Here is a 24,233-nt window from a genome sequence, read left to right on the forward strand (position 1 = left end):
GTCAATGACACACTAAACATCTGCTAGGTTGTTGAGCTGATGAGCAGTTAGAAAAAGGTAGCTTCCTTAACAATGAAAAGTGTCCATTTATCGTCAATTATAATATTTAATACGAATGCATGTAAAAATAAAACATTTAATGTCTTCAGAAGACAAGAAAGATTCCTGTCAATCTCTGACTATCAAAATGGTGTCCAGCCTTACCCATGGGCAAAACACTGGAGTAGGACTGTGCTGCCGACAGCTCCATCTTTGCATAACGCCAACGTGTAGCAACATGCTCTGAGAGGCAACACACAGGCCCATGACTAATCCCAGAGGCTCTCAGATGCAGAGGTGTTTGGGGATCACAGGTCTGCTACATGGGATCCTGTTGGTCTATTTTGAAAACAACAGTAGATAGTGCAGACATTTTTTGCCAAGCATTTCTGTTTGGTTTGCCAGCTATTCGTACGCTTACTGGAAGGTGCACACCATTACACACGTCCTCATATCCTCGATATTCCCACCTACCTTTCCTGTATTGCAAGCTGCCCAGAGCTGGTCTTTGATTTGTCTCAGCCAGGCCCCTTTCCCTCTCCTCTTTGACCTGAGACAGCCTCCAAGCTGGTACGGGGCAACTGGCTGGCATTTCTCCTTGATGTAGGAAAACTGAAAATGGACCACAGGACACTGGTGAATGCAAACAGCAGGAAAGAGACTGTGGTTTTTTTAACTCAATTTGAACCTTGTAAGAAATTCAGGTTCCTGCTATCTTCAATAAGTCAACAGGAATTTACAGAGAAGAACAGTGATAAGTGGTCCTGGGGGCTCTTCTTAGGAAGGACACTTAAGCCTTGCACCAGACAAGGCATCTCTGATCTGCCACCACAGGAAAATATTTCTCATCCTACAAAACCCAGGAAAAATATTTAGCACTGGGCATGGCTCAGAGAAATAAGATTTTCATTGTGTGAGAAATGGCAGCATTTTGAAATTAGTTTCTGCTCTGAATTAGATTTTTTATGAAGAATGTTAAAATCTATGGAAACAAGAATGCCTCTCTTAAAAATGGGAAATACCAATTAAAAATGTTGGCATTTTCAATACAAACAAAAGTATTCCATTTGCTGAAAGAAAATAAATTTGACAAATGGATGATGTGTTCCTGTGACTTACTCATTTTTGAAATGTTGGCTCCAATTTTTCCCTTTCTGTTTTCAACATCAGATTTGTTTTTTAAATAATGGAAATTAACATTTGGTCAGATAAATTATTTACCTATGTTACAAAATCATGTTTTCTGAAAGGAATTGTCCTGTGTCAGTAGCTTCAAGAAGCCTTGACCACAGCTTGTGACACATGCTGGTGTGTACATGCACGCTTCGACACAGATGCACCCCGTTCTTTCCTGGAGAACCCATATAAAATCTCCGATTCTTAGAAAAACAGGCTTTAGCTTAGCAAAACGGGCTCCCAGCAGGGTCTCTCCACCTCACTGCAGCAGATTTACTGCTTGTATTAAGCTTTGCTGCTCTGCAGTATGTATGTACTTGCAAAGTTAATTCTGGCTACTGAGATACTACTGGAGCCCCAATTTAAGCATGGGAAATATAGCTGGAATTGGAAATGCTTCTGAAACCACAGTGAACACCTGAAGTGTGCCTACTGTTTCTGTAAATTACATCTGCCTGGGAGATGTAATGCTATATGCTTTGGGATTTGTTTTATTTGACTTGTTGTTTATGTAAGGCTAAGACCATAAGCAAAATAAAATCTAACTGTAAAGTTCAACTGTGAAATAAAAAGCAAAGGAGAAACATTTCTTTCTCTTAGTCTCCAGGTGGAAGATTACTGCAATCAAGATAATTATTTTACTAACTTCTTGATCGTTCTTTGGAAAAAACTAGCAAGCACAGCCTTCTCAAGCTACAAACTCTCTCCTGCCCCCAGAAAAAAATAAAAATAAAAGAAAGAAACCCCCTTTTCCTCTAAACCCAAAAGCTACAGGAAGCACCTTGGATTCAGATTTGCCCTCAGCTTTTTCAAAGAAGATTTTGTCAATTTAAATTCCCTTCATGCCCCTCAATAGTTAGCTTTCTTCTGTTCGCATAAGCTACCCACTCACCATTAGCATGATGTGAATATTTTTCAGATGTCAGCCTTTACCCTGAGTCACCGTGCTGCTAAAGCATCTTGACTGTGACATTGGATGCAGAGCACAGAGTGATTTGATTAGGTTCCCTTTTAAAAATCTGATATGGGCAACAGTTTTTATATTATCTCATAATGTGAAAACAAAATGAAAGCCTGAAATTAATAGGCTATGGAGAATTGCATCAGCTGCATGAGAGATAGGCTAGCACTGCAGTGTGCTATATTTAACCTTCAGACTCTGGAAGCATAAGAGCATGCTGACCACATACAGCAGGGCTAATGGTTATTTTCAGGCTGGTGTTTATCAACAAGGCTCACGGTGTTTAGGTACAATAGTTTATAAGACATCAAAGGCTTAAGTTGAGTGAATGGATTAGTGAAGCAGGAAGTAGGTGAGAACAGCCTGGAGTCCTACGGCAAGACAGCAAAAATGCTTAGTGTGTGCCTGTTTTCCTGCTCCAGACCGACCAGCTGTGCTCCCAAGTACTGTCAGCTCCAAGATACAGTATGTCTCAAATGTGTCACATCCCAGGAGTGACAGAGGAACACATTGCTTTTTTCAAATGCAGCGTCTGAGCAGAAAGAGACAGAGGTTTGTCAAGAGCTGCGAGAAGGCAGAACGCCGTAGAGGAGATCATACGGATTACTGTCAATACTGTCCCAAGCACATAACATGCTACTCACCACTGAAGAGACACCACGTTGTGAAGCTGGAAGAAAGAAAAAATAACGGAGCCATCTCAGACCCACAGAAGTTACTCAGTGCTGCAGTGCACGTATGGTGGGTCTTGGAGGGCTGAGCGCAGCATGAAAAGTATCATCAACAAAACAAAACTAACTAAAGTTGTACTAAACAGACTTTCTTAGGTCACATCAGCAAGAGAGAGCATGCCAAAGGTCACTGATGAAGCATATCTCTATACAAGATAACAGCAGAAGTTCATAGATGTAGCTTTGGCACAAATTACAAGATGGATCCCATGAAGTATGTCCCTTGTCAATGCTGGGCACCTAAGAATGATTAATAAAGACTATTCATTCCTGCTTTATACTGCTTAAATTTTCAGACCAAAGCCATCTTTCTGGGGAACATACTGCTAAACATATTGATTAATTCAAGTTTTCTCACTCAGCCTCCTGACATGATAAACAAGGTTCATTGGTTTGACAAAGCTTTTCATGAAAAAAAACCACTCAGATTATAAATTCCTCAATAGCTGGAGCCTCACATTTGACAGGTGACCTCAAAGAATCTTAAAATCACAGAATCGCCCGGGCTGGAAAGGAAGCCTAGAAGTTATCTGGTCCAATCCTCCTATGCAAACCAGGGCTAACTCCAATGCAGATAAGATTGCCTGGGGTCTTGACCAGTGTGCTGGGATAGAGTTAATTTTCTTCATAGTAGCTAGTATGGGGCTGTGTTTTGGATTTGTGCTGGAAACAGTGTGGATGATACAGGGATGGTTTAGTTATTGCTAAGCAGTGCTTACACAGCATCAGGGCCTTTTCTGCTCCTCACCCCACCCCACCAGCGAGTAGGCTGGGGGTGCACAAGAAGTTGGGAGGGGACACAGCTGGGACAGCTGACCCCAACTGACCAAAGGGATATCCCATACCATATGACATCATGCTCAGCATATAAAGCTGGGGAAAGAAGGAGGAAGGGGGGACATTTGGAGTGATGGAGTTTGTCTTCCCAAGTCACCGTTACGTGTGATGGAGCCCTGCTTTCCTGGAGATGGCTGAACACCTGCCTGCCCATGGGAAGTAGTGAATGAATTCCTTGTTTTGCTTTGCTTGTGTACGCGGCTTTTGCTTTGCTTATTAAACTGTCTTTATCTCAACCCACGAGTTTCCTCACTTTTACTCTTCTGATTCTCTCCCCCATCCCACCGGGGGGGAGTGAGTGAGCAGCTGTGTGGGTCTTAGTTGCCGGCTGGGGTTGAACCATGACAGCCAGCCAAGGTCTGTGTACCTCCAAGGATGGAGATTCACAGCCTCTCTGGGCAACCTGTACGAGTGCTTTACCACTATGTAAGGGACGAACCCCAAATGGCTGTACTGTGAGCCCCGAGAGACATAATGGATGACGCCTGAGAGATGAAGGAGTGGCCCAGTGTCACTTCTCTTGGCTTGGCAGATGTCTCAACCACTCCTGAGGCTGGAAAGAGAAGATTCCAGAAGCCCAGGGCTGGGGCCAATAAGTAGGAGCATGTACAAGGGCTTGGGGGCTTCTTCTACACTGAACATCCCTGTTGGCAGGACCAACGCTGGACACAGGACTGGTGATATTTCTACCTCAATGTCTTTCTTTGTTTCCCTCTTTATCTTTCCCTCCCCCTTTTCTCTCAGGGTTTGTTAACAAAAGGCCTACCTTACTTTCAGGCAAAGCTGCACAGCTCAGGCAGATATAATTGTGCAATAACCAACAGTTATAGAATATTGTTTGTATAGGAGTTTCTCGTTCTTAGTAAAGTTGATGTTTTTTTACGGACCTTGAGTGTCGTTTCACCTTAACCCGCGCTGAGGGGATTTGCAAATCTGAGTCACTCCCAGGTGGGGTTGAGAGGGATCTGGCAGGCAGACGCTGACTCTGCTGTGTGCCTACCCTTATTGTCCTCATAACCCTTAGACATAAACAGTTGACCAAGTCTGAGACTAAGACTGGATCCAGCTGCACCTAGACTCCTCTCTGAGATGGAGTTTAGAAAGCAAGGGGGTCCTTTCTGAACCTTGTGACTCAATGGGAGGGCCACTTCTTCTCCCTTAGCCACACGCCAGACTCACGTCCTTAACATGACATAGTGTCATGATTTTACTTCCCCCTCCCCACAGGTGGGATGTGACACACTATCACTGTAAAGATTTTCTTTTCTCCTCAATGCAACTCATACCTGTTGCCCATTGTCTTTCATAGAACACCTCCACAAAGAGTCCGGTTTCTGTGCATCCTCTGATCAGGTAGTTGTAGACACTAAATAAGATCCCTCTGACCCTTCTCTTCTCCAGGCTGAACAGTCTCAGCTCTCACAGCCTCTCCTCTCATGTAAGATGCTCCAGTCCCTTCATCATCTTCATGGCCCCTCACTGGACTTGCTCCAGTATGCCCATGTCTTTCTTATACTGGGCAGCCCAGCACTGGACCCAGCACTCCAGATGTGTCTCACCAGGGCTGAGCAGAGGGGAAGGATCACCTTCTTTGACCTGCTGGCAACACTCTTGCTGATACAGCTCAGTACATGGAAGCTGCCAGGGCACATTGCTGACTCCTGTTCTGTTTGTGGTTCCTCAGGTCCTTCTCTGCAGAGCTGTTTCCCAGCTGGTCAGCCCCAGCCTGCCTTGGTGCCTGAGGTTGCTCCTCCCCAGGGGCAGGCCTTGACATTTGCCCTTGCTGAGCTTTATAAGGTTACTATCAGCCCAATTCTCCAGCCTCTCCAGGTCCCTCTGAATGGCAGACCTGCCCTGCAGCTTGTTGACTGCTCCCGCCAGTCAGGCAAACCACATATTTGTGCTCATTCCCAGAAAAAAATCCCAATCTGAGGCCAGATCCTGAGAAAAAAATAAAGCAAACAAAGAAACCACCACCACACTTCTCCCACAGTTGTGCATCACCTGAGAAGACATTCCTGGAAGAAAAGTCTCTGTATGAAAGGGGTAGATCCAGAAATTATCCTATGTGCATGATGCTTCAAACCTGATGCCATCACCTGAAGATCTCTCAAGACCTTCAGTTGTCACCACTAGCAAAGAGTGGGAAGACGTGCTGAAATAGCACTAAGTGCTGAGCACTGGCTTCGCTTGTGTCATTCCCTGGTCTCCTGAGCATTGGTTCAGCCAGCAGACAAGGAGCAGCCTGCACCCATGTGTGTACCCTGTGTCCCCACCTTCCTGCCTACTGGTGTTCCTCAGTGGGTCTGTGCTAAGATCCTGCTGCAGGCTGCAATGTAAGAGTGCTACTGAGCACTATTTTTATACCTCCAGGAGAGCTGTACTTTGTGAATACTGATATCTCTCTTGTTGCATTTCTCTTTTATTTTCCTAAGGTATATCTGAGCAAATTCACTTTCCTGACAAATTGCTATCAGCCACTCAGTATTAGAAGTGGTAGCTTTTAGGTGACAATCAACATATTTTTCCAAATGAATTGAACAATCAAGATAATATAGAAAGAAAGTAATTTTTACTTACAGTACATTTGCAGGCGAAGTGGGGGGTAGACATTAGAAATATTGAAGAACAAGAAGGTTAATAATACCTGATTTTGCACTGCTGGCAGAATATTTGTACTTAGGGGAAAAAATGAACATTTTTCAGCATAACCATACTGTGATTGTGATTCAATGAAACCAGGAAAGCCATGGAACAGGAAGATAATACTGGTTTAATCTATGACTAGCAGAGACTGATTTCCATTGAGACGAAAGGCAGGAAAAATGTTAATGTAATTACTTTCTTTTGGAACAATACAGTCTAAGTGAAACACCATATCTTTATTTTCTGTAGTATTTTTGTGTACAACAGTTAATAATGTCAGAAAGCAAAATGGATGGTAGGAATATGCAGATTTTATTTTATGATACAGGAGAAACCCTGCATAATGCAGAAACCTCTTTTCTACATACTGTACCTCTGAAGATAAGGTCTGACCACCTGCAAAACATGATTTGCTTGTTCCTTGCAATTTAAACACTGACCTATGTAAGGTCTGTTATAATTCTGAGGCTCTTAATGGTGTGCCCATTTCCTATGGAAGACACAGATTTATGGGAAGAACAAATATTGTAAGAAGCAACAGCCTTAAATAAATTATTTTAACAAAATATAAATTAATTGTCATCATTTTTGTATAGTTTAGAGGTCACAAGAGAGATCTGATGAGTCAGTATGATTTGCTGCATGGCACAGGCCACAGCTCACCACCTAAAGCTGACTTACACACCACAGTTAGTAATGTACCAAAATAAAAAGTGCCCTGAATTTCCACTGGTGGGGCTCAATGTCTTTTAGTAGAGACAGACTTTGCAGCATTGCTTAGAAAGAAAGATCTGACAAAATAACAGAATTTGGGAATTTGTTGAGATTAGGCGCTCCATGGCAGTGATGTGATAGCAGCCAAGAAGTGCTGAAGATGCCAGGGCTACCTGGCTCCCTGTCTCACTACCATATTTCAGGCCTTCCAAAATTTTCCGGTGTTTTCTCAGCTAAATGGGGCAGTCCCCTCAAGCCCTGCCAGCAGCTGGCAATGGGACTGGCAATGGCACTGGCAATCATCAGGCCCATTTCAGGTGTAGCCTCCAGATATATGGAAATTGCAAGCTCCCCTGCAGCCCTCCAAGTGAACCAGGAATCCTAGTCATGGTTTCAATGATAACTGAAGCCAAAGTGAAATAAATTGGATTTTGGAGTCCGTAATTTTCTATGTTTATAGTTTTGAGCAAACAAGATGAATGCACATTGGAATGTGAACAGACTAATACAAATCATTTACATTTGAAAACATCTTTTCAGCAGAAAAAATTCAAAGCACAGGTATTTTATCTTGGAGAGATCTTCATGAAAACAAACAGCATAAGTCACCTGTAAGACTGCTGGGCTTGCAAGAAAATATGAACTGATATTTCTAGAAGAGCACAGTTTTCTGATACTAATAAGTTTTGTGCGATCTGTTGGCATAGAAGGATCCTTCACTTTACAAATTTAAGCATCTACAGTCACATGCTTTTTTCTTCCAACACAGCAAGAACAATGCTATACTGCACATCAAAGGCTCATTTGCATGGACTGCCTCATTATTTTACACCTGCTGAGGCCTCCAAAGTTTTGCTTACTGTATCAAAGAAAGATTCAGTCCTTGAAAAGGCTTTTACTAGGTCTGTAAAAAGAAATATCCTCAGGCACGTACCTTTTTGAAATAAAGGGAGAAGTGTACCACATGATCTGCCTTGGATGAAGCAAGATGAAGGTCTTAGTTAAATTTTCAAGGTGTTGATAGCAAGAAACTTTTAGAAAAAACCCTTTTGTTTAAAACACTACCTGACATAGATTAAATAATGAAATACATGTTCTGTCTGTCTTCCTCATTGGTAAATGATCCTAAATCTCAAAACAATACTTTGGTCAAAAAAAAGTATTAATATAGGATTTCACTGGCAATTAACCTTCAGACGATGTATCTGCATCAGTCAGCCTTGTAAGATGGGGTGAATCAGAAAAGCTAAAACATCTCTTCTGTAGCAGACTGTTTTTTAAGTAATTCCTCCCAAGTTGTACAGTGTAATGGGTTCAGTATGGTAATGGCTCCTTCTGGATCAACACTCAGAGCTAAGTAATGCAATTGATTGGTTTACATGTGGTTATTGAGCAGGCTCAGGCAGTGATGAAGCAGATGCTTTGAGGTCTGGGCAAGAGGAAGACTGCAGCTAACAATGTGGGAAGCGCCTGACCAAATAAAATTTGGGACCTGCCAAGGGGTCCCTGACTTTGACTCGGGACCGTACAAACTTTGGCTTGGGACTGCATAGGAAAATAAGCACAAAGTTGGGCAGTTTCCCAAAAGGGTGGATGGGTAGCACAAGGGCTAGATGTGGCAGAGCCACAGACCCAGAGAGGACTGAGGCTGTGGCTCACAGGGGTCACCAGCTGGGCTGGAGGCAGGGCTGCCAGGCTTGCACGGGAGGAAAAGGCAGTGGAGAGGGGAGTGGTGGAGTACCTGCCCTGGAAAACACTCGCACAGCAGCCATCCTCACATGGACAATCCTGTATTTCTAGGAACAATGTCCTCAGGAATGTGATCCTTGAAGAAAAGTAACTGAATTGTGTTCCCTTTCCCTTTCCTTTAATTTTTCCTTGCTTTCTATGTATTTCCTCTGACTGGTCTCCTCCCTGGAGAAAAAAGTTCACTTCCTTCACAAAGGCTTTTTAAAACACAAATGGCATCCCTTTACAAAACAGAGGCCACAGACGTGCTTCTCCAAGGCTTTTAACCCCTTGGAGCAAAGGGGAGCAGTGTTTACCTCCTACACAAAGGTTTTTCTAGATTGATGCTTTCAGTACATTTGAGCCTTAACTGAAATGCAGTAAGGCTTATTGCATCTTTCAAGGTAAAAGCCAATATTGAATTATAAAAGAAATAACAATTACTCAAAAATGATGGCTCCCAATGTATTTAGATGATTGTGCTTTTTATTTACCAAAGTTCAAATTTTAGCAGTGCTATTTGACAGTTTACATATTTTCTTCTATGATGAAATTCCTTCAATGTTCTATTTTATCCTTAATATAGGTCAAGTCTGAAAGAACGATGTCAACGTTAGACCTGAATTCTGATTGTCTTTGAGATAATTAAGCACTTGAGTAAAACATAAGCATTTTAAGGAGAAAAAAGAAATCATATAATTATATTTGAAAGCTAGTAGAAAGGAAGTCAGAAGAAAGAATCCACAGCTTCTCAGTTAAATCTAACACCAAGCAGGAAGTAGGACTACAGACCATCTCCATTATCTTTTGACCTGTATGATTTGTGATTGTATAATTACAGAAAAAAAAAAAAGGGGCTTGAATATTGTCACAGAGTAATCTACAGGCTAAGATGATGGATACATTGGCCAGGGGCTGCCCTAAGTGGTAGCACACAGAGGGTATGACTTTCCCATACAGGTGGGAAGGGTCTGGTGGCTCACCATTGGCACATCTTGCTGCTCCACTGCTTGTCTTAGTAGTTTATCTTTTTTATCAGTATTCTGCCACATTCCTGCTACATTTGATGACCAACAGCCCAAGCTGCCAGCTGTTTGGAAACCTCTGCTCATTGACCATTGGAAACACAGCTCAGCTATGAAGTCCATATTCACACCAGCATATGTCTCTCAGATACCGCGTGCATACTTGGCTAACCTGTACAGAACATGGGACAGCCCCATCCACTAGTGAGAAGTCTCTATTTGTGGCTGTGCAAGATTAATTCTTGCTCCTGATGACTCCTGGGCAGCCTCTTTTTACCATGCCATGGCAAACATCACTAGACCATCCTCGATCTGAAGTGTGACCTTACACATGCTGGGTCCATACATGCTCTGTTCATTTGCTCAATTTTACCTTGTGCAGGTCAGGCTTAAAGCTCATCCATGCAGTGTTTAGGAAGAGCTGAGGAAAGCTTCACTGTGGCTTGCTCTGTGCAGATCTGATGCCTCGATGCACTGGACTCTGCTAAAGCTTGAGCTTCTCCAGGCAGGAGCCCTGGAGCTCTCCTAACCCTGCCCTTGGGCACAGGAAACCAGTGTGGATAGTCCAAGCTTAAGAAGAAGTTCAGAGCCACATTTAAATGACAATGTATGGATGGACAGGAATCCAAATGGCTCCTCATGTACTGTCCCTGTGATTTGCTTCCAGGGTGGTCCCTGGTTTTGGGGCCAAGTGGCATGGGGTGGCTTGTGTCCACACTGCCATCAAAGGCAGACTGACTGCACCATCCTGCAGTGCATCTGAGAGATGCTCAACACGTCACACACAACACTGTGTCACACACCTGTGACACTGTGAAAAGCATGTCGCCCCATATTTTACCTGATCAAGGCAGTTTCCCACATGGTCGGTCCTTTTTACATGTCAAGCAGCACAGCTTGTGGCTATGCTTGAACCTCTCAGTATGAAGCCACCTGCCTGTGTCCCAAGGTGGCCACGAGAGTCCCAGCCACCCTCCCCAGCAATAACTGAGGGCACGTTTCATCCCTTTTGACGTCCTTTGAGTAATGAACAGTTTGTTATTTAAAATGCTTTTGGAGTTCATATTGTGTTGTGAAACAATAAGAGGACTGACTCTGTGGCAACCTGCCATATTTGTTACCCCTATAACAAAACAAGTGGGTGAAACACCAATAGAGCATGAAGGCATGTGGAAAGGAAAGGCTTTCTGGAACAGTTTTCAAGGACCACTCTGAGCCAAGGCACCAGGACATGGTGCAGTCCCATGCATATTACTGGGTGGAGCAGTCTCTGGACTCGTCCAACTACCAAACCACCCACAGTTTGTACCTACCTATTTCTTCCATTCTCAAAGAAATTGTTTGGGTAATACAGCATGCAGGCCACGGCCAGTCAGGAGAACAGGGTCCTGGAGTGAACTGAGGAGCAGTCCAAACCAGCAGTGTAAACACAGCCAATGGTTGCAACACTGATACAAATTTTGCATGGAATGAAATAATTCACTTTGAAATTCTGGAGTATCTTTCTGAACATGAACTGTGACAGGGCTGCTGCTGATCCACATATGACTGTTTCAAGCATGGTCTGAAAGCTTTCTGGTTTCTGCCTTGCTGCTCAGACCAGCTCTCACATGAAGTATCCTGACTCATGCTCCAGCCCATAGCTAAGTAGTCACAGATCATTTATTATAAAACAGTAACTACGGATTCCACCAAAATTCTGCAGAGCATGGACAGTAATAGATCCTCTCCTCCTCCTCTTTCCTCAGTTGAAGCTTTAACCTGAGGCTAAACAAATCTGCAAAATTACTTCTGGAGGAATTTAATTTCCCTGTTCACTAGTTTTACTTGTATTAATTAAAAGCAAATTCTCAGTCACATCTTATTTGGCTGGGAGAAAATACCTTAGCATACAAATATTTCTGAACAAAATATCCTTTCTGCTTTGAATAAGTTCCTCCTCCAAAAACTCCAGTCAAATTATCTAGCTATGCACATTTAATGAGCCCATCCCATTAGTATATAGGCATCAGTCAAGAACCTAAAATCCAGAATAAATTCTGTTTATTTTACCTCATGCTGAGTTTAGCGAGATTCAAGTATGTTCCAAGGAAGACTGATGATCCTTTCCTGAAATTTGACTGTATGGGAATAGTTTTTTAAGTGGATCCTTTGTTCCTCGCCTTAAAGGCACCTTTGAATTGCATTTTGATTTCTGATTGCAGAGCATGACAATGGCATGGGACACCTGGGATCCTCCCCGTGGTCAGTCTCAGGAGTCCTAACAAGGGAAAAGAGGAATTTACAGGGAATTCAAACCTGGATATATCATTGTGAAAAATCCCAGTTTTACATGTTAATTTCTGGCTGTCCCTTCCATGAGGAATTCTATTTCATGAGAGAGAACTGGCCATTTTAACATGACCTTCTCTTAAAACAAACACTGTAATATCCCAGACAGGGCCAGTCAGACTATTCTTTTCTACTAAAAAATAGTTTTTACTAAAATTGGCAGTAGGAGAGTACATTTGTGTAATCACAAATTGAATCTCTCCTTCTCAGACAGAACACAATACCTGAGTAGCAAAAAGCTAAAAGATCTATACAGTTCATTCAGACTTTGCTAAACAGCCACTAAATTTGCAAGCGTTACAGAAGCACTTAGTGGCAAGCATGGAAGTCACTTTTCATTACAGGACTTGCTTAACACAAATCATAAGCGCAGGCAGCCTTTCAGATGCAGACTGGAAGCCTATCAGAAGGTATACACCCCAGAGAGATGTACTGAGCTTCTTATCATTAATATGGTCACGGTGCTCACTGTATTTTTTTAATCTCATCTTTCTACCACAACAATATGTTTGCGCACAACTGGGCCCATGGCATGGACAGATTCATAGCCCTGGCTAGGTCCCTACTGTTACTCCTCTCTCCCAGGCTGGCAAAAATCAGTATGTTCCATAATCTGTGCCCTTGTATTCCTATTTGTCTCTTGCTGTAATAGTTAAGTTTCCACAATTGTAACATGTCTTAACAACATTTATTGGAAACATTTCTGGTCATGTAACCTCTGGTGGGAAGCATCATGGGTTTAACCCTCTTTGCTCCCTGCAGGGGTACTTCTTGGGTGTTCTGAGGTATTTTAAATTCAGTCCACAGCTGCGTGTTCAAGACGTCAATGCCCTGAGCAGAAGGGATGCCATCCCATACTGTGCAGATTGTGGTTGCTCTCAGATTCTCTGGATTTGCATATCCTGCCAAACAACTGTTACCATAAACTCGACATGGCTGGTGAACTTTTATTATGGCAGCATGTTCAACTTGTAGAAAGGCTGCTTTTGTAGTTAAATGGCTGGGGTGCTTGTTAAAGACATCTGTCTTACTGTGAATGCCTTTCTTCCCTCCAAGACAACACTGCCAGAGTCTTTGAACATTTATTATCCAATAAGTGAGTTATCATCATAAAATATTGTGGAAACTATTGATTGAAGAAAACTAAATCTTTCTTAACATATAATCAAGAGTTCAGTACAGCAAAAATAATTTAATAATTATGAACTGACAGAAGAGGTAATGTACATTATATCAGTTCTCCAGTAGATACCGATCACAAAGGTTATCAGATTGAAATTCTCTTGTGTGTATAATACACCAGGACTGCAGTAGTCTCTGAGACAAGTACAGCTGAATAATCCAAGCTGACATCTGTCTGGGTGCACTATCACAACTTGTTCCTTAAATTCCTAGATGCTGGTCTAAGATGTTTATTCACATCCGTGAGCACTGAATGAACAATTCCTTCCCAAGACAGGTGTCCATTAGCAAAATGGCATGCCTCATTTGGCCTTAAGCATGGGTGACAGCTAATAAAAGCATATGAACATGTGTTATGCATATATATGTCATAAGGCATAATCCTCTTTGCTCCATGCAGAAATATTTCCTATTGCCCCAATTATTCTGAGTGCTGGGAAGTATTTCAGCATGGACAATTATGTCCATAACATCTGTGTCCAGGCTGGAAACAAGCAAATATTGCAGAGTACTATTCACAAACATCCATTTAGAGGTTATTCAGTTCCTGCCATCTATTGACAATACGAGCCATATAAAGACAATTCACTGACACATGTTGCTTTCCTGCCAGCTGTCTCAGTAGCTGCTGCTGGTCCCTGGCACTGAGCTAGGACTGACAAGTGGCACAAAGGCTGATGCCCCTTCCTGGTGCAAAGCTATAGTTCAGGAAGCAGAAATTGTTTCCCTGGGCTACTTTCTGAAGCAAATCACAAATGGAGCATCTACCCAGTAAACCACCGAGTAGGTTTCAGCATTTGTTTCCAATTTCTTTCCCAATGCTGTAAAAAGAGCTGTGCAAACATCTTCTGATATGCTCCCTGATAGGAAAGATACATTTCATTTTAAATCTTTTATGTGACACTATGTTTCACCAAGTAGATCATAAAAATTTAAATTACTTAAGAGGAGGAAAGAAGGCATGCAAGTGCTACGAAGCTTACTGAGAGCTTGTACAAATGTGACTGCAGCAGACTTTTCACTTAGGCAACTGCTTTCTGCCTCCCAAATAAGACCTCTTCTACTTCAGAAAGGCTCCAGCAGTGGACATTGATTTCAGCTGCATCTCTTCAATACAACGAACTGATGAACATGTCAAAGCTGATATCCCCATTGTATCTGAAAGCAAGCTGTCTCAAAGCAGCAACTGCAGAGCTCCTGCTAGATGAGTTTTCCATTACAAAGCAAGGAACTCTGTTTATCTAAAGCAATACAGTATTTTCTCCCCAGCTGGCCAAATTAACAAGCCTATGGCAGTGTCTATCTTAGATACTTTGACAGCAAAGAATTACTATTACTATAGGACACAAGCTCAGTAAGAGAAGAAAAGCATAAGAAAACATCCTTTATATCATGAAGTTGGTTTCTGCATCTGACAGCCCCAGTTAACAGCCTCTGTCTCTCAGCTGTTAGATTTTCTAACAATCACCTTCAAGCTTTCTCCAAACATGTCCTCAAAATTATGAAAAAGTCCCCTTAACCAGTCACGAACACTCTGCTGCATCAACTTCCCACAAGCTCTCCATAGATGAATGACTACAGAAAATAAACCTATTGGCCATGCCTATGCAGTGTTCATTATGATCAATATTCTTTCACAACTTCATCATGCTCCTTATCTGTATGCAACACTATTGCGCATTATACTTTGATTGTACACACAGATCATCATTGCCTTCCGGGTTTGTGTGCAGCACTTAGCAAAATGGTAAATTAACTCTCAAAATCTTGCCAGATGAGGATTCAATAGCAGGGTGCTGCAGCTTGTATGGCTGTTGGAGACACAAAAAGGCAGCTGATGACCAGCTCCTCCAGTAGGGCTTGACAAGCATGTAAAGGTCAGTGTTTCACAGTGTAGTGCTCTTGAGCATATTGTAGACCTTATTCCTTGTGCTGTCTCAGCTGCGGTCTTTTCCTCAGCATCTTGGTATGCTTCTTATTTCTCTCATTCTTCATTGCCATTTTGGTTTCCTGATCCTTGGCTTAGCTTCCAGCCATCTTTCTACCGTGCTGTGCGGATCACTGCCTATCTTGATGCCCTGATCTCGGCCTACAACCTTGGATAATAAAGGAAAAGAAGGAACTGAGAAGTTATTTGCATTCACTTAGTAGAAGTGCAAAGGGAAAAGCTGAGAGGAGACTCACAAGTGAGTATTCACAGAGAGACCAGGACTAGCCATTAGCTTGGGAGCAGAGGCCACTCTGGTCATGGTGACAACAGGGAGGTCACTGAAGAAGAGGAAGCACCAAGAGGTGCTCTCAGGAAGCTCCTCTGTCTGCAGCCGAAACGTGCACAGGAGGGTGAGTGGTGGTGCCTGGAACAGACCATGTGTGGCACGAGGAGCTGGTGGCTCTGGTCTCCCAGGTCCTCACCAGCACAGAGGGCAGAGCCAAGCAGGGGGCCCCAGCCAGGTGGAGAGCCTAGTGCACGAAAACTGCAGAGCAGACTCCCTCTTTCCAAGAGATCATGCAGATATATGCACATATTTCCCTGAAACTGAGGCACAGACCAGGCCAGAAGTGTGTTCGTTTGGAGCACAGAAAATACAACTACCAGCGTTGCAATTTGGAAGGCTTTTAAAACTGTTGTCCTAGCTGGAGGCAGATGCTGCAAGCCACAGAGTTTAATAAAACAGCCCTGACCCAAGGTTTACAGCACTAAACGGCACACTTGAGGCCAGATTAGTAAAAACAGATGGATAAAATATAAAGCTGCATAGACTAATTGGGCGCTCTGTTGGTGGACGCTTCCCGTAATCAGGGGAGTTTTGAATGACATATGTTTATCTTTTTCCCCTCCTTGGGATACTATTTCATTTACACAGTAATGAGACACCTGGCCCGGTGATTGCTGGTCTGAAAATCCTTACGAGGATTTTCACCTGCTGTGTGCAAGCTTTTCTATTGGTAAAGCATAGATACTCTACCCTGACCACTCCCTCGGGCTCGACAGAGGACTGGCTGTCTGGAAATCACTGTGATTGGAGTTATGAGCATTTGGGAGGCATTTCTGCCTTGGCTGAGAAAGGCAGCTGGAGGTCACTTTTTAGCCAGGGAGGAAAGGTAGAGTGGGAAAAGGAAGAAATGAAGTGGAAATAACTTCAGACATGTACAGACAATCTAAATAGAAGCACAGGAGCAGTGAGCAATGGGGTTCACAAGACTTCAGCTATCACCCTTGTTCAGAGGTGAGAATCCAGCCACAGAACTGAGCCAAACCCTCACAGAAATCCACGTGCAAACAACAGAGTTCTTCCTCCAAGAAGGCTGGGGGCACTGAAGGCTTGGGGTGGAGGTTTTTGGTTTCTTAGTGATTCCCAGACCTTTCTGTTCATAGCCCCTGTTCAAGCAAGGGACCATGTGATGGGCATTTGCAAAACTCAGTGGCCATTTCCGACACCTTAAAGGGCATTTCTCTCACCCTGTGGCACAACCTCCATCCCACCACACATGTGATGGTTTTGTATGGCTGGAAGTACAAGAAAAGTGCATTTATGCCCCTGTCCAGTTCCTTCTGTGTTTACATACATGTTCATTGCACCTGGTGGACACAAGATCCTGCCACCTGCCCTGGGATGTGTGTCAAAGCTGGAGCAGGGCAGGTCAGTATCAGTTGCCACCCCCAAACACCAGTGGGATTGCTGGTATAAGGCTCCAGAAGGGAGCTGGCTCTGGCCACAACGGCTGAACAAAACTCAACACTAGCTGAGTTATTGGAGACAGGCACTGAGTAATCATGTTCCTACCTGTATAAACTGGAATCAAAAGTGAGTTATTCAGTCAGTGGAAATAAATGGATTTTTCCAGCTGGTGTGGCTGACGTGTACTGTGTATATCACATTTATATATCTTCCTTCCACCAACCAGCTTCCCTTTCAATAATCAAGCTCTATAGCTATAACAATTCTACTGACTGGAAAGAAATGTGTGTTCACAACATGCACCAAGAGATAAATCCTGATACAGCACCAGGAACACATTCCGTGCATTACATGTGCCAAAGGATTAGGATTTATTCGGGTCATTTATGCTCCACTGGAGTGGAAAAAGGAAAAAAAAAATAGGCCTTGCTATAATGAATTGGACTCTCTGAGTCCTGCAGAGAATAATCCCTATGCATCAGCTAACAGGGATTGCCATCCATCAAGGCAGCAAGGGGTGGCTTTGTAGGACAGGCCTGTTCTGGACCCACAGCCACGTGTCTACGTTAGCTATCAGGCCCCGAACAGTACCTACGCAGACCCCTGATCTCTGCACTGCTCATCCTTGCAGCAGCCCCTCATACAACCACTGCCAGGATTCTTCCCATGCTTCACAGGAGCACCTCCCACAGCCTGTCATGCCCTGTCCCACATGGAAGCCCTTCTTTCAGCTCTCTGCCCTTTCTGGACACTCCAAGAGAGTTCAATTTTGCACAAGTTATTGTTCATCCTGCAAAAATGCCCAGAGCCTGCAGAGTGACCATTGTCCCATTCGGCTGTGCAGCCACAGAGCCACAAACTCTTGTGATCTAAATAGAGCAACGAGGAGAGAAAAGGGCAGAGGAAGGGGAGCACAGCAGGCCAGAGCTACAGCTGAGACCAGAGCTGGCTTCAAAGCCATCACCATCCCCTCCTACAAAGGAAGAGAGACTAAATTATAAACTTCTGGGAGTTGCTGCCTCCTCCTCTGTCTATCCCTAAGGCTGTGAGCTCTCCAAGCAGAAAACACCCCTTCCTCGGTGTTAAGAAAACAGCTAGCACGTTGCGGCTAGTGCTACAACTACAGTGTAACCCAATAGACATCTGCAGGCACCTGGCTGGTATTTCACAGCTGCTCTAAATAAACAGCCTGTCTATCTATATCCTTATGCACCAGCGTGTTTTCTTCATTGCACTTAAAATTTATTGGCACTGGGGAGGGGAGGTTGAGGGAGAAGAACAGAGCAGGAAAAAAAAGGCCGAAGTTGTGTATTTGTGCTTCACCATCAAACAGAATAAACCTGTCAGGATGTCACGGGCTGGCTGTCCCCACACCAGGAGAAGGGGCAGCAGGTTCACTTCGTCTCTGATGGGAATAGCATCAATGGTGCTTTTAACCCTTACTAGCTTGCACTTTCCCCAGAAGACACTGAATGAGGCCAAAACAGCAACAAATTATCACGGAATGCAGAAATGCAGGTGGGGAGTTGTGTTCATGGAAAATTCAAACAGCTCTGTAGTGTCTGAAAGTGAAAATTAAATGTATTTTTCTGTATTACTATCAGTGTAGTAATGTATGTACAGATCCAAAAGGACATGATCTTTAGTCTTTCATTGTGAAGCTATTTTAGATAGGAAACACCACACTAGAGCGTAGATGTTTCCAGTTTTTGAGTAAAAAACTGCAGACCATGCATTTCAAAAAACTTCAAGCTACACAGGAAGTCATCAGTTATGTATTTGCTATTCCAGCTATCTACTCTACATCTGTATCAAAACAGGGAGGAAGAAACAAGAACTATTACACTGTGATTGAAACAGTCCACTCCTGGGGACAGTGCCTTTGAAAGAGTGAGGGAAATGGTTGCAAAGCTCCTGAGTGTCTGGTGACACTAAGCTTCCTGGTCTTTCTAGGTTGCAGCACTTCATACACCGGTACTTAGCACTGAGTTCCCATATTGTTGTAACATAAGAAGTCCTGGGGAAGGATGGTTGGAACATTGTGCCCCAACAGGCACAGAGAATTTTAAAACTCCTCAACTGATGAGCCAGCCCAAGACCTAGTCTGGCTTGTTCTCCCATCATCCCATCAGCCTCAGTGGTCTGGCTGAGAAATGAACAGGAGATAAATGGGTATGTAGAAGTGAATGAGATGGGGAACTGTAAAAAATTTCCTTTTCTCTGTCATTTTATCTAGAGAATGGAAGTGAGAAACCTATCTGAAAATGACACCCTTTGAGAAGATGTAGTACATCCAGGCCACAGGATGAAGGATAGTAGATGGCAGAGTATCGGCAAGGAAGGGTGAAATATATGGTAGCACAGGACTTGGGGTGACCTTCTGGGTCACTGACTCCAGCTGGCAACAGTCCCTGAGGACTACACCATGTATTCCCAATCCTTATGTGATCATACTCCACCCTGAAATGCTGAAGGATGCTCCCGTTGGAGAGAAAAGATGTCCCAGAGCCCCCTTGCTCTTGCAGTCAGAAACCCACCAATTGTTCTGTCTGATCTTATTCACAGCCATGTAGGTTGCTGTTTATTCACACAGATCTTCTCTGCTCTTATTTATCCTTCTCTCCTACCGTCCCTAAGAAATATCAGTCCTAAGATTGTTTTCCGAAAAAATCTTACTGTGGCATGCTCTATTACTGCAAGCTTCATTTTATGCTATTTCATCCTTACCTCCATGTGTTCAGTCTTTTTCTCATTCAAAAGTGGGTTTGTTTTTTTTATTTTGCATGCTACTGATGTGTACTTGATGGGGTATGGATGCTTAGGCCATGCTTTCCCTTTTTCTTAAATGGAAGTGCTGTCGATTTTTACTTTCTGGGAAGGTATTTGAAAGAAAAATGTTGTAGGAGGAAGAGAGATGAACACAATGCGATATGCAGCTTCGGGGTGGGTTGTGAGTTGTGAGTGTCTTTCACATGCAGTTGTGAGTGTCTTTCAATGACTTTCAATGGCTTTCAATGGCTTTCAATGCAGTTGTGAGTGTCTTTCACATGGAGGCGTACATTGAACTGCAGCTCAGGTTTAAGTATGTATAACATACGTATGTTTACATATATATGCACTCCATAACCAACAGTTTTAGAGACACAATTAGGTAAACTGTTTAGAAACACAGAGGATTTGAAATTTCTTTCTAACGGATTTGTCTTTTCTTTCTAAAGAGAATTGGAACTGAGCCTTACCATGGAATCTGCAAAACCACACAAAAGGCGAACTGATTCACATTTTGTGGTTGCGTGTTTATCACTAAGACAGTAAACATATTACCCAAAACAAAAAATGGTAAAAATAATTACAGCAGATATTCTGAATATTTATGAATGTCCTTATACTTCTGCCTTACTGAAATCAATAGGAAAGGCAGAGCATGAACTTGGAGCCGGAGTACAGCGGTGGCTCCAGTACAGTTGGCAGAATCCAGTTGCATTGCTGGAGCAGATGGCCCAAAATAAACAAAAAGAGTTGTCAGCATCTTCAGATAGATAGATCTGACTAAGAAGACACTGATTTTTTTTCACAACCCCCCTCCAAATCATGTTAAAACTTATAAATATGCCACTAGTGAAGTAATTGCTCTGCTCTTTATTCAGTCCCAGGCACAATGGCTTTTATAGCAATCGAGATCTTTTCCCCAAGGCATTACGATGAATACAAAGAGCCAAGAACATGCACAGGCTGGGAGGAGATCTCTGAAGTTTTCCACAGATAACTTGTGTCCAAGCCTATATCCCACCATGCAGTTCAAGGTCTGCTCTTAGCATGGGTGTCTCCACAGGCTGGGGTAACTAAGAAGCATCAATATCTTTAAGCAGAGCCCAAAAAGGAGTGATAAGGCTACCATTCCTTATGCTTTGAGATCCTTGCAACAGAAAAGCAGGGCTCTCTTAGGTGAATTTGATAGGAGGATCAATAATGAAACACTGTAGTTTCTCTTCTGCCATATCCTCTATGCTTATATTACCTAGACAAAATACCCCAGAAACAGGAGACTAACACTGTTAATCAGGATAGCATATTAAAAATTCTTGATGATTCGGGGTGTGTGTGGGGGGAGAAGCCAAATGTAATTGTCCTGAACAGAATATATTTCCATAACAATGAAATCTCAAAATCAGTCTCCTGTTCATTTCAGCAAAGGAAAAATTAACATACCTCCAGATATTTTGGGTCAGTGGGGATACCATTGGAACCTTCTGAATCTGCAAGAGCCATTTCAAGCTGTATTGTTTTATGATGACTCTGTCACTGCAATGTGACAAAATGGCATGGTTTTTAGTTTAGACCAGTAGATGGGGATTAATCAAGCTGTTATTCTTGCTGTTCTATACCACCAGTGGAGGCTTTTAACTAACCAGCTGAGAGACTTATGAGTGTGGAAATTATTTTTTTGCATATTCATTAAGAAGGAGGATTGTTCTCCCTCAGCAGAGCAATCTGCATGAGAGCAGAGGACCAAAACTTCCAGTGGAGTCAGGCGAACAGCCTGGTTACAACTGAGCCACATCTCTGGCAGTGGGAATGAGAGTTTGAGTGACCTGGGAATCTGGACTACTCTGTAAATAAGAGGGGATTTTCCCTGCAGACAAAATCCCTGCAGAGTTCAAAGGGACATCAGGAAGCGCTATATTTTCTCCTGAAGCCATATAAAAATTAGGTAAAAACAGAACGAGCTACTGTATGCTCCCCTCAGCTGTGACATGAAACATCATTACCTCTGCATTTGGAGAGAATAAATTTGAAAGAGGTACAAAAACCCCTGTCATCTTTATCAGCTCCAGGTTAAAACACTGACATTCAGGGAAGACACTTTAAGCTGCTGCTGGGAATTTATGATTGGGTTTGGGGGCAGATGAAGAGGAGTCTGGGTCTCTAAAGGAGACATCCTGGTAGACGCAAAGTCTGGACTTCTGAACCAATCTCCTGAGGTAGTTACCTTCATAATCGGCCAAGGCACAGTCATCACCAAAGCACAGGTCAAACCATCATGAAGTACATGTCTGACATGTCAGATGAGCTGTGCCCCAAATCAGTTTGTGTCTCTCCACCACTCCTAGCTTCCAAATGCTGCCTCCTTGCACTGGCATGGGGGTCCACTTTGTAGAGATCTAAAATTCGGTGAGATAAATGCCGTTTTGTCTTTAAGTCCAAAAATGAGCCTTGAGATCCTCAGACAAATGGACTTCTTGTGGTCTTTTTGCAGCCTTCTCTGATACACTGCAAAGCCATATGCTACACATGCCTGTAGGACACAATGTTCCTTGGGTGAGGTGCGGACAGAAATAGATGCCCTGGACCAAACTCTGCACGGTATGTAGAAAATCATTTAATTCAGAGATAATTGATGATGAAGACAAGTTTAGTGCATTTGGTAGGTTTATATTTTTATAAGTCATGGCTCAGACTGGGCCTTGAGAGTCTATTCTTCAATGTCAAATCCCCTAGGAGTATAATTTCCAGAAATGTTTAATGACTATTTAATAACAGCTGCATAAAATATCTCTGATCATATTTTAATATTCCCAATGACAGAGTTGTTCAGCGCTGAAGTATTTTATGGTTATAAAAAATATATCACTCCTTTTTTCAGAGAGCTGCCCTTAAAGCAAACCCTGGGCATGCAACATGACCCTCTCCTCCTGGCTCAAAGGGCAGCCCAGGTACGAGCTACAAAAAGCAGAGGGAGGGAGGAAGATGTCTTGTCTGTTCATAGGAGCTCACTGTGGCAAAACCTGTGACTGGCTTTTTAGAAAGGCTGGAAAATCTTATCACTTAAGCATTTGCAAGTGGGCAGGTGAAGACAAGATATGGTTAATGAAATTCCTTGCTTGAGGGCACCAGCTGATCACCTCTGGGGTGCAAGCCAAGAATTTACCTCCCCAATGGCTCCCTGAAGACCCCAGAGCAGATGCTGACACACGTTACTGGAGTGCTTCGTCTTTCCTTGAAACATAAGTTGCTGCCCAAAGGTGGGATACCAGCTCTGCAGGAGGTTTCCACACCCCAGCTGCATCTAACCTCTCCCTCATGAGCAGCCAAGGCAAAGCAGGCACAGCAGGTGCCACCAACACCTCCTGTTTGGTTTATCTGAGCCTGCCAGAGGTAGATGGGGCTCCCTTTTGTGTCTGTCAGTGTTGCTGTTCTCCTCCCAGCTCAGTCTGGCTGCCTTTTGCTTTGCTTTTGGTCGAGAAGCCAGATCCCGCTAGCACCTACACCTGTGAGTTAACTTGCCTTGCGCGAGATGTGCGCTAAGTTCACATGAACTGAGCCACTTGGTGGTGGAGATGTGATAATACAGTTATGTCTTCAGGGCGAGAACTGCCTAATTTAGAAGGTCTAATTTTTCTTTAGCCAGATATCACCTGGAGCCAGCTGATGGCAGCTCCCTGTTCCCGGGCTCAGAAAGACTTGGGTATCACTACTGGCCACATACCCCATTTTGTGCAGTGGCTGTTAGGGTCCACACTTGCTCATAGGGACATCTGTAATAATCCTAAATAGTCTCTGGTCCTAAACAGGACTACCTCCAGGTCAAACGTGCCAGGCTGTTTGCAGCCTTCAGGTGGATGAAGGAAATTCATTAAAGCAATTCCCTTGCGAGTGAAGTGTGTGTCTGTATGTGCATGTGTGTATGAAATAAAACATAAAGGAAGATAAAATTTACATGAGTTTTCAGACCATTAAAAGCCAGTTTCTGGTAATCAGATTATCAGCCCAGTTGACTGAGATTCTTGGCTTCTGTAATTTATTGCTAGTTTTAACAGCTGCCACTCTTCTTATGGTCAGGTTCCTGTGAGCTGGGGAAGCAAAATACATTCTTAAAGCACTTTGCATTCCTAAAAGGGATTGAAGTAATCCTAGACCTTGTTACATTTCCATTTTTAACTGCATTAGTGAGCCCGTTAATATGTGCAGCAATTAAACTTTTCCTTGCAAATAGAGATGGTTCCAGAATAAATCTTTTTTTAATATATCTATCCTCATCACTATCAGGAAACCATTTTCTCTACATTAATTACATGTGCATTTAAATTCCTTTTTGAATGGGCTTCACAAGTCTGAGAGTCTTGAAGCGCAGCTACCTCTGAGGAGAAAGCACCTATAAAAACTATTCAGTCCAGAGTATTGA

The sequence above is a fragment of the Ciconia boyciana genome, chromosome 1 (assembly GCF_034638445.1).
Source record: "Ciconia boyciana chromosome 1, ASM3463844v1, whole genome shotgun sequence".
NCBI classification, from domain to species: Eukaryota; Metazoa; Chordata; class Aves; order Ciconiiformes; family Ciconiidae; genus Ciconia; species Ciconia boyciana.